Consider the following 11,927-nt stretch of genomic DNA (forward strand, 5'->3'; position numbering starts at 1 on the left):
TCACATTCAGTACGTGATAGTGAACACCCAGGGAGGCTCAGGAAGGGGCATGGAACTGCCCATGGCAAGCAGTAACAGACTAAAGTGGAAGAAGAACAGAGACGTAAAGACCGAGAAGATTCAACTGGATGACGGTAATGACTTTGGCCATTAACTAAGAGCATTTGAGATGCAGTGAAAAGGCAAAGGATAAGAGGCTTATGGAAGCTTCCTGATGGGAGAGACAGGGGGAAAGTGGGTCTTGTTCTGATGGCGGGGCCATGCTCAGTAAATATTTTTTTAATTAATTAATTTATTTTAATTGTAGGTTAATTACTTTACAATATTGTAGTGGTTTTGCCATACATTGACATGAATCAGCCATGAGTGTACATGTGTTCCCCATCCTGAACCCACCCCCTCCACCACCACCTCGCTCCCCATCCCATCCCTCAGGGTCATCCCAGTGCACCAGCCCTGAGAACCCTGTCTCATGCATCAAATCTGGACTGGAGATCTGTTTCATATATAATAATCAGTAACTCTTTAATTCAATTTTCTACTGATGGATGGGGCTGTGTTTCCTCCCTGTTGTTTGACCTGAGACCAAACTATGGTGGAGGCAATGAAGAAAATGGCTACCTCCTTCAAAAGGTCTCATGCGTACACTGCTGCACTCAGTGCCCCCGACCCTGTAGCAGGCCACTGCTGACCCACGCCTCCGCTGGAGACTCCTGGACACTCACTAGCAAGTCTGGGTCAGTCTCTTGTGGGGTCACTGCTCCTTTCTCCTGGGTCCTGGTGCACCCAAGGTTTTGTTTGTGACCTTCAAAAAGAAGTAGGGCAAAGGCTAACAGTTTTGCCAAGAGAAGGCACTGGTCATAGCAAACACCCTCTTCCAACAGTACAAGAGAAGATTCTACACATGGACATCACCAGATGGTCAATACCAAAATCAAATTGATTCTGTTCTTTGCAGCCAAAGATGGAGAAGCTCTATACAGTCAGCAAAAACAAGACCGGGACCTGTCTGTTGCTCAGATCATGAATGCCTTATTGCCAAATTCTGACTTAAATTGAAGAAAGTAGGGAAAACCACTAGACCATTCAAGTATGACCTAAATCAAATTCCTTATGATTATACAGTGGAAGTGAGAAATAGATTCAAGGGATTAGATCTGAAAGACAGGTGCCTGAAGAACTATGGACAGAGGTTCGTGACATTGTACAGGAGGCAGGGATAAAGACCATCCCCAAGAAAAAGAAATGCAAAAAGGCAAAATGGTTGTCTGAGGAGGCCTTACAAATAGCTGTGAAAAGAAGAGAAGTGAAAAGCAAAGGAGAAAAAGAAAGATGTACCCATTTGAATGCAAAGTTCCGAAGAATAGAAAGAAAAGATAAGAAAGACTTCCTCGGTGATCAATGCAAAGAAACAGGAAAACAACAGAATAGGAAAGACTAGAGATCTCTTCAAAAAAATTAGAGATACGAAGGGAACATTTCATGCAAAGATGGGCACAATAAAGGACAGAAATGGTATGGACCTAACAGAAACAGACAATATTAAGAAGAGGTGGCAAGAATACACAGAAGAACTGTACCAGATAACCATGGTGGTGTGATCAACCTACCTAGAGCCAGACATCCTGGGATGCGAACTCAAGTGGGTCTTAGGAAGCATCTCTACGAACAAAGCTAGGGGAGGTGATGGCATTCTAGTTGAGCTCCTTCACATCCTAAAAGATGATTCTGTGAAAGTGCTGCACTCAATATGCCAGCAAATTTGGAAAACTCAGCAGTGGCCACAGGATGGAAAAGGTCAGTTTTCATTCCAATCCCAAAGAAAGGCAATGCCAAAGAATGTTCAAACTACCACACAATTGCACTCATCTCACACACTAGCAAAGTAATGCTCAAAATTCTCCAAGCCAGGTTTCAACAGTACATGAGCTGTGAAATTCCAGATGTTCAAGCTGGATTTAAAAGAGGCAGAGGAACCAGAGGTCAAATTGCCAAAATCCACTGGATCATCAAAAAAGCAAGAGAGTTCCAGAAAAACATCTACTTCTGCTTTATTGACTCCACCAAAGCATTTGGCTGTGTGTCACAACAAACTATGGAAAATTCTTCAAGTGATGGGGATACCAGACCACCTTATCTGGCTCCTGAGAAATCTGTATGCATGTCACAAAGCAACAGTTAGAACTGGACACGGAACAACAGACTGTTCAAATTTGGGAAAGGAGTAAGTCAAGGCTGTATATTGTCACCCTGCTTATTTAACTTATATGCAGTACATCATGTGAAACGCTGGGCTGGATGAAGCACAAGCTGGAATCAAGATTGCAAGGAGAAATATCAATAACCTCAGATACACACATGACCCCCCCCCCCTTATGGCAAAGAGTGAAAGTGAAGTCACTTAGTCGTGTCCGACTCTTTGTGACTCCATGGACTGTAGCCCACCAGGCTCCTCCATCCATGGGATTCTCCAGGCAAGAGGACTGGAGTGGGTTGCCATTTCCTTCTCCAGGGGATCTTCCCGACCCAGGGACTGAAGCCAGGTCTCCCACATTGTAGGCAGACGCTTTACTGTCTGAGTCACCAGGGAAGTGAAGAAGAACTAAAGAGCCTCTTGATGAAAGTAAAGGAGGAGAGTGAAAAAGTTGGCTTAAAACTCAACATTCAGAAAACTAAAATCATGGCATCAGGTCCCATCACTTCATGGCAAATAGATGGGGAAACAGTGGAAACAGTGGCTGACTTTATTTTTTTTGCGCTCCAAAATCACTGCAGATGGTGACTGCCACTGTAGGAAGCAAGTACAAGAGAGAAAAAGCAGACCCCAGGAAAGGCTTGTGAAAGCATTATCAACCTTGCTGACCAGACACCTCAAGACATAGGACTCTTGGATTAAGCCCAGAGGGAACAGAAAAACATCTTGAAAGCAGGATGTGTGCCTGGAGGTGGAAAGCCATCATCAGACTATTCCATGACCGGGCATCTCTGAGTCAAATGTTTTTCGCATCTGGAACTTTGTTATTGAGACAACAACTTAAATCATTAGTACAAGTAAATCTTTCTTAGTTCATCTTTATGTTACATTCCTATCCTGTCTTAACAGCCTTGTGGCTCCATATGCTTCTGAGAAAGCGTTTTCCCTTGCACGGACTCCCCTGCCTGAAAACATGTAATAAAGCTGACCTGATCGGTTTGGGCACTTTCACCTGGGAGCGGTGTTGGTCTCCTGATCCTCGCTTTCAGTTCTTGTGTCTTTCTCATTCTTTCGCTGTTTTGTGCTTTCTGAAAACCCTGGCTTGTTGAGCCGGACTCGACAAGTGGCATGGGAACAGGAACCTGAAAGCGAAACCAGCCTAGGAGGCTCAGCTCCGAGCGGAGCGGCGGAGAACGCAGGGAAATCCGGCCGGCGTGGTGGACAATGCAAGTACTTGGTAAGTACACCCCCGTGGATTTGTCAATCAGGGTAACAAAGGGGCAAAATCCTTCTAAGCATGCAGAATATATGCAAGTCTTAAAGACTTTGTTGAAAAGCTCAGGAGTACAAGTCTCTCAGTCTGCTTTTAAAGACTGTATTTTCTGCTAATGAAAAACATTGCTATTGGCTTGATCTGGCTAGAGGAACTTTAAGGTATAAAGAATGGCAAGAAGTAATGCGTTGCTTGCACGGAGCTTATCAAAGTAGAGACAAATAGCCTTGTCAGTGCGGTCTTTAGGAAATTTCATTAGCACGGCTTTGGGTACACTATAATCGGAGGTTTTGGAGTCTGATTGATGATTCCGCTTCTCGAGTGAATAGAGGCGGAGTTAGAAGAAGAGTTACATATATATGACAATAGTGACTCAGAGGAGGAGGAAAAAACCTTTAAAAGCAAAAATTTTTAAAGGGAAATGTTATAAAAGTAATGAACAAATTTTGTTTGCTAGAACAGCTCCTCCGTCTGCCCCCCCTGGGTGAGCCTTCTACTTTTGATCCGAGACTCCTTGGGAAGATGGTTTTATGTTAAAGCCACAAGTAACCATTCCCAACACCATCTCTCCCTTTCATAGGGGAGTTCGTGTGGCTCAGTCACAAGGTGATGAAAATGCGTTAGCTCTTCCTGTAATAGTGATACAGGTTCCACCCGGACCTCAATTCCCAAATGGAGGATTAAATTTATAACCCTTTATCTTTCAAAACTATTGAAGAGATCAAACAGGCTTGTACTCGATATGGAACTAATTCTCCTTATACTATGGGGATGATTCAAGGTTTGTCACAGGCAGAAAGATTGATCCCTCATGATTGGGAGGGAGACGGTTGCTAGGACTTGTTTAACTACTTGGGAATTTTTACAATTTAGGACTGGTGGCAAGATGAGGCTAGTTAGCAAGCTCATAGTAATGCAGCCACTAATCCTCCCGTTAACATTTCTTTAGAACAATTGATGGGATCTGGTGCATATTTTGGAGTTCAAGCCCAGTTACAATTTGATGATCAAGTACTCATCAAGTGAGTGATGATCAAGTACTCAGCAAGTAGGAATGATATGCTTAAAAGCATGGTAAAAAGTCAATCCTCCAGGACAGGCTACTCCATCATTTACTCAAACAATCTAATGGAGAGACATATGTAGACTTCATTGCACTATTACGTCAAAATTTGACCCAAACTATTTCTCAGCCAGGACTGAGAGATTTGTTATTATAGATTCTTGCTTATGATAATGCCAATTCAGAATGTCAAAAGGCTATTCAGCCACTAAAACTCACGGTGCTGCTTTTGAAGGAATATTTAAAGGCTTGTCATGGTAGTGGGTTGGAGCCATATAAAATGCAATTATTGGCTCCAGCATTATCTAAAGGGAAAAGAGGAAATGACACTCTGTGCCATCAATGTGGAAAAATTGGACGTATTAAGAGAGATTGGAAAGAAAAAAGATTTAAAAAATGCTAAACAAGAAAATGAGACTCCACGCTTATGTCCAAAACGCAAAAAAGAAAATCAATGGGCAAATCAATACACATCTAAATATCATAAAGATGGGACATTCCCGAAATGTAATGTGGGGCCTGGCTTGAGGCCCCCAAAACAATCTGAGTGCTTGGAAGACTGTTCCTTTTGTGTTTACAGCCCAGGCCCCCCAAAACAATCTGTCTATGACCTGCTCCCAGCTACATCAGGGAGCGCAGTGTTAGACATGGGAAGATTCAACAGTTCCCATTTTTGTGAATGACTCAGCTTGGCTTCCTGGCCCCTATGATCAAAGTCTCCCAGATAAACCAGAAGAAGAAGAATATATATTAAACAATTACACCATTGGGTCTGAAAATACCCCTATTTGCATTGGATATGGAGCTGCTGCTGCTAAGTCGCTTCGGTTGGGTCTGACTCTGTGTGATCCCATAGATGGCAGCCCACCAGGCTCCTCTGTCCCTGGGATTCTCCAGGCAGGAATACCGGAGTGGGTTGCCATTTCCTTCTCCAAAGCATGCATGCATGCTAAATAGCTTCCATCATGTCCGACTCTGTGCGACCCCATGGACAGCAGCCTACCAGGCTCCTCTGTCCATGGGATTCTCTAGGCGTGGAGAGATCTGTTTAAAAACAGATTATCAAAAATGTTTATCTGTTGTTAAATCTACTAAAGATGATAAGACTTCCTTTTTTCTTTCAACTGCTCTTATGTTTTTAGAAAAGGAAGATTGGATGCAATGGAATTATTGTAAAGGAGTGGAAGGCCATTTATTGATCAATACTACTGAAGGTCCCATAATTGATTGGGGACCCAGAGGGACTCCAAAATTAAAAGACACCAAAATCCCCAGTCCTTGGATATAGCACAGTGGGACTCAGTACATTTGGTAATGGATCTTTGGTTTGGAATGGGGTAGGATTTGCCCCTCCCATTCCACATCTAGTTCACCATCCTATTCATAATGAGATCTGGAAAATACCTATGGCTTTGAAAACTCTTGAGGCATGGAATGGTCGATAGACTGAATATATTTTAAATGACCCTGCTAACTGCTGCTGCTAAGTCACTTCAGTCGTGTCCAACTCTGTGCAACCCCACAGATGGCAGCCCACCAGGCTCCGCCGTCCCTGGGATTCTCCAGGCAAGAACAGTGGAGTGGGTTGCCATTTCCTTCTCCAGTGCATGAAAGTGAAAAGTGAAAGTGAAGTCACTCAGTCGTGTCAGACTCTTTGCGACCCCATGGACTGCAGCCTACCAGGCTTCTCTGTCCATGGGATTTTCCAGGCAAGAGCACTGGCGTGGGGTGCCATTGCCTTCTCCAGTAGGGCTAGATACATACAATGGAAAATTATTCAGTCTTGTAAGGGAAGAAAAGGGACTTTCTCAGTTGTCCAGTGGCTAAGACTCCAAGCTCCCAATGCAGGGGACCCAGGTTCGTTCCCTGGTCGGGAAACTAGATCCCTTATGCTGCAAGTAAGACCTGATGCAAATAAGTAAGTATTTTTAAAATAATAATAAAAAAGGGGAGAAAATTCGGACACATGTGACAGTATCAGTGAACCGTGAAGACATTATTCTAAGTGAAATAAGCCAGACAGAAAAGGACAAATATTACAGGATTCCACTTAAATGTACTTAGAATAGTCACATTTATAGAGAATAGAAAGAATCGTGACTTCCAGGGGAATGAGAAGTTATTGTGGAGTGGCATAGAATTCAGTTTGAGATGTCAGGTTTTTCTGAAGATGGATAGTGGTGATGGTTACACAGCAGAGTGAATGTACTTAACACCACGAAACTGTGGCTAGGTTCACAAAAATGACTGAGATGGTAAATTTTATGTTATAAATATCTTACCACAATTTTTAAAAAATTCAGAAAAAAACCCAACAGATATCCTACAATTGAAAAATATACTATCTAAAATTAAACAATTTACTGGACAGGACTTCCCTGGTGGCACAGTGGATGAGAGCCTGCCTGCCAACACAGGGGACACAGGTCTGATTCCTGCTCTGGGAGGATTCCACATGCTGCAGAGCAGCTGAGCCCATGAGCCGCAACTACTGAGCCCACGCTCTGCACCAGGAGAAGCCGTCACAACGAGAAGCCTGAGCAACACAGCCGAGTCTAGAGAAAGCCTGCCATACAACAACTAAGACCCAGCGAAGCCAAAAATAAAATAACATTTTAAAAAAGTTTCACTGGACAAACAGCAAAATGAAAATGACAGAAAAAAACAGTGCATTTGAAAATCGACCAACAAAATCATGGAATTTGAAAAATGGAGAGGAAAAAGATTTAGGGAAAAAAGAAAGTCTCAGGGCTCAGTACACAAAATGCTGAAAGAATTTCTTTAGGCTGAAGGAAAATGATACTAGATGGAAACTCAGATCTCCAGAAAGTATAAATACTGGAAATATCTTGAAATGCATCCATTAATTCAACAATATTTAACATGTACCCAGGATAGACAATGTCCTTTAGGCAGTAAACATTTCATTAACCTTGTATATAAATCATTTTTATTATTAGTTTATGCTATATTTTCAGGGATGCTTCAGCAGGAGTCCTGTATATGCCAGTTATGAAGTGTCTCTTTTTGGGGGGTGGGCAGGGGGCCACACCACATGGCTTGCAGGATCTTAGTTCTCCAACTGGGGATTGAGCCCTGACCACAGCAGTGAAAGCGCTAAGCCCAAACCACTGGACCCTAAAGCAACTTTTATTTTTACAAAAACTCTACTCATAATATGCAAGCTTGTGTTAGACTTCCTTTTGTATTCATGGTCTGTCCAGCTAATTATGATAAAAATACAGGGCTTATAGATTGTTTACAGTGTTCCTTTTACACATGTTTAAGTAATACTATCCCATTCAATGACAGTTGGCAGAGTATTTATATTCTTAAAGCTAGAGTGGGCATTTGGATACCAGTAGATTTGCAAAGATCTTGGCAAGAAAGTCCTACACTGTATGCCCTTGAAGAAATTATTAAAGGTTTAAAACATGCTGAAAGAGTCATTGGAATGCATATCGCTGCTATTTTAGGCATTAGCATAGCTATCACTACCACTGCAGCAGTGGCTGGAGTAGGTTTACATCAATCTGTTCAAACAGTGCAGTTTGTACAAGAATGGCATAAGGATGCTGACATTTTATAGTCCACTCAACAAAAAACAGATGGCAAATTAGCTTCTCAGGTGGCTGATCTCCAGCAGACAGTAATACTATTCAGAGATCAAATGGTTAGTTTACAAAAGCAACTGAGATTAAAACGTGATTGGAATTACACCTCTTTTTGTTTTAGAGCACATGAATACAATTGGTCATGGTTTAATTAGGACAAGATCAAACAACATTTATTAAATCAAGGAAATATTTCTCTAGATATTCAAGATTTACAACATGATATATTAGAAACTTTTAATAAAAAGTTAGATATGATTTCTGGATCTAATTTACTTGATACTATTGCCGATGGTATATCCTCTCTAAATCCTCTTAAACAGATCAAGGCCTATGGACATGGAATTATGTTAACCTGTGCTATAATTTTAATCGTTTTCTTTTGCTTCTGTGTAGTCTGGAGAAGAACAGCAAGATGACAATAATGTCACCAACAACAATTAGCCTTTCTTACAATTATTTCACTTGCTGAAAAACAAAAAGGGGGAGATGTAGGAAGCAAGTACCAGACAGAAAAAGCAGACCCCAGAAAAGGCTTGTGAAAGCATTATCAACCTTGCTGACCAGACACCTCAAGACATAGGACCCTTGGATTAAGCCCAAAGGGAACAGAAAAACATCTTGAAAGCAGGATGTGTGCCTGGAGGTGGAAAGCCATCATCAGACTATTCCATGACCGGGCGTCTCTGAGTCAAATGTTTTTCGCATCTGGAACTTTGTTATTGAGACAGCAACTTAAATCATTAGTACAAGTAAATCTTTCTTAGTTCATCTTTATGTTACATTCCTATCCTATCTTAACAGCCTTGTGGCTCTATATGCTTCTGAGAGCACGTTCTCACTTGCACGGACTCCCCTGCCTGAAAACATGTAGTAAAGCTGACTTGATCAGTTTGGGCACCTTCACCTAGGAATGGTGTTGGTCTCCTGATCCTTGCTTTCAATTATTGTGTCTTTCTAATTCTTTCTCTGTATTGCACTTTCGGGAAACCGTGGCTTGTTGAGCCAGCCTCGACATGCAGCCATGAAATTAAAAGACACTTGCTCTTGGAAGAAAAGCTATGACCAACCAGGATATTACAAAGCAGAGACATTACTTTGCCAACAAAGGTCCGTCTAGTCCAGGTTATGTTTTTTCCAGTGGTCATGTATGGATGTGAGAGTTGGACTATAAAGAAAGCTGAGCGCCAAAGAATTGATGCTTTTGAACTGTGGTGTTGGAGAAGACTCTTGAGAGTCCCTTGGACTGCAAGGAGATCCAACCAGTCCATTCTGAAGGAGATCAGCCCTGGGATTTCTTTGGAAGGAATGATGCTAAAGCTGAAACTCCAGTACTTTGGCCACCTCATGCGAAGAGTTGACTCATTGGAAAAGACCCTGATGCTGGGAAAGATTGAGGGCAGGAGGAGAAGGGGACGACAAAGGATGAGATGGTTGGATGGCATTGCTGACTTGATGGACATGCGTTTGAGAAAGCTCTAGGAGTTGGTGAAGGACAGGGAAGCCTGGCATGCTGCAATCCATGGGGTCGCAAAGAGTTGGACATGAAAAGGCAAAGGAAAAAATAATTGAAAGGAAGACAGCTTGGCAGAAGAAAAAAAAAAAAAAAAAAGCCTGGCTTGTTTCCCCAGGTCCCCCTGCTTCTTAGGTGACATTTGTATTTTTACCTCCCAATGGACTTTTGCCCATTTGTAATGGCATCCCAATGGCATCCCAACATGGTTCCTGCCAATCCCAAAGCATGTTGGTTTCTTGAGCTACCTGCTGATGCTTTATTCTCTGTTTACTGGTCACTGGAATAGCAACTGAACCATATGTTTGGAATTGTTGGCCTGATGCCATTTAGGAGGCGGTCTTCCATTTCAACCTTACACTGACCCTCATTAAAAAACTAACAGAGTTGGCTGAATCAGGACCTCTAGGTCCATGGCAGAGCTGCAGCATTGCTTCTCCTCTTGAAGCTGTGCCCTTCGAGCTCAATGCAAACCCACCACAACCTGGCAGCTGTGATGGTCAGGGAGTGCTCGAGGAATCTGCTGAGCCACCGAGACTTCACTTTCAGCTTCTGCGGATAGGATGTTGTTGAAACTGTCTGACATCCCTGAAGACAGAGTGTTTACCTTTGATAGGACCACACACTGCATAGTCCCTTGGACTAAACACCTTGTTGGCCATATGCAGTAAGTCATCTGCATTTCATTATAAATGGAGCAAGAATACATCTAGCCAAGTCTTCCCTTGTAGCTCAGTTGGTTAAGAATCCGCCTACAATGCAGGAGACCCGGGTTTGATTCCTGGGTTGGGAAGATCCCCTAGAGAAGGAAATGGCAATCCACTCCAATATTCTTGCCTGGAGAATCCCATGGACTGTAGCCTGCCAGGCTCCTCTGTCCATAGGGGTCACAAGAATCGGAGACGATTTAGCGACTCCACCTCTTAATAAACCACCACCACCAAGTCACAGGTGGTTGGGTTATTTAATTGTTGTTAAACCTATAATGGGGCTTCCCTTGTAGCTCAGTTGGTAAAGAATCTGCCTGCAGTACACGAGACCTGGGTTCAATTCCTGGGTCGGGAACATCCCCTGGAGAAGGAAATGGCAACCCACTCCAGTATTCTTGCCTGGAGAATCTCACAGACAGAGGAGTCTGGCAGGCTACAGTCCTTGGGGTCGTAAGAATCGGAGACGACTTGGCAACTAAACCACCACCACCAAACCCATAATGAGGTAAAGACTGCTCACACCTTCAAAGATGTCTCTACTCCATGCATGACGTTCAGTCACTTCAGTCATGTCCAGCTTTTTGTGACCCTGTGGACTGTAGCCTGCCAAACTCCCCTGTCAATGGGGTTCCCAGGCAAGAATACTGGAATGGGTTGCCATTTCCTTCTCCAGGGGATCTCCCTGACCCAGGGATCGAACCTGTGTCTCTTATGTCTCCTGCACTGGCAGGCACAGTTCTTTACCACTAGCACCACCTGGGAAGCTCCACCCACATTCAATAGTCCTAACAGCATGGGCTGATTTCTGTATTTAGAGTTAAAAACAACATGTTCTAGGAGCCAAGAAGACACCTTTCCTCTACCTGAGGAGAATATGTGAGAGAAAGAGAGAAAGGGAGAAGTTAAGAAGGAGAGAGAGAGAAACGTTGATTTAGATTCAAACTTGATGGATGAGGGATGAACAGGGGTTTTATGGGGGACACCCTGAGGCTGGGAAAGATTGAAGGCAGGAGGAGAAAGGGACGACAGGGGATGAGGTGGTTGGATGGCATCACTGACTCAATGGACATGAGTTTGGGTGGACTCCAGGAGTTGGTGATGGACAGGGAGGCCTGGCCTGCTGCGGTTCATGGGGTTGCAAAGAGTCTGACACGACTGAGTGACTGAACTGAACTGAACAGGGAAAACTGTCATCAGATGTACAAAGACAACACAGAATGAAGGGCTGGAGATCTGGCCTCTGGGGAAGAATCGGGGTTGAAGGCCTGGACATCCTATTCCAGAGCTGGTCCTGGAATATGCCAGAGCCCAGTGGGATGGTCTCCTCCTCCTCGCCCATAAGTTTACAGTGGGCCCACCACAGTTCAACTTAGAAGCTGTCCCCTCCCTTTTATTCTTAAAAAAAATTTTTTTTACTTTTAATTTTTTAATTGAAGCATAATTAATTCACAGTTACGTGAATGTGGTGGTTTAGTCGCTAAGTCGTGTGCGACTCTTGTGAGTCCATGGACTGTAGCCTGCTGGGCTTCTCTGTCCATGGGATTCTTCAGGCGAGAATAC

Source organism: Bos mutus, chromosome 15 (assembly GCF_027580195.1).
Source record: "Bos mutus isolate GX-2022 chromosome 15, NWIPB_WYAK_1.1, whole genome shotgun sequence".
Lineage (NCBI taxonomy): Eukaryota > Metazoa > Chordata > Mammalia > Artiodactyla > Bovidae > Bos > Bos mutus.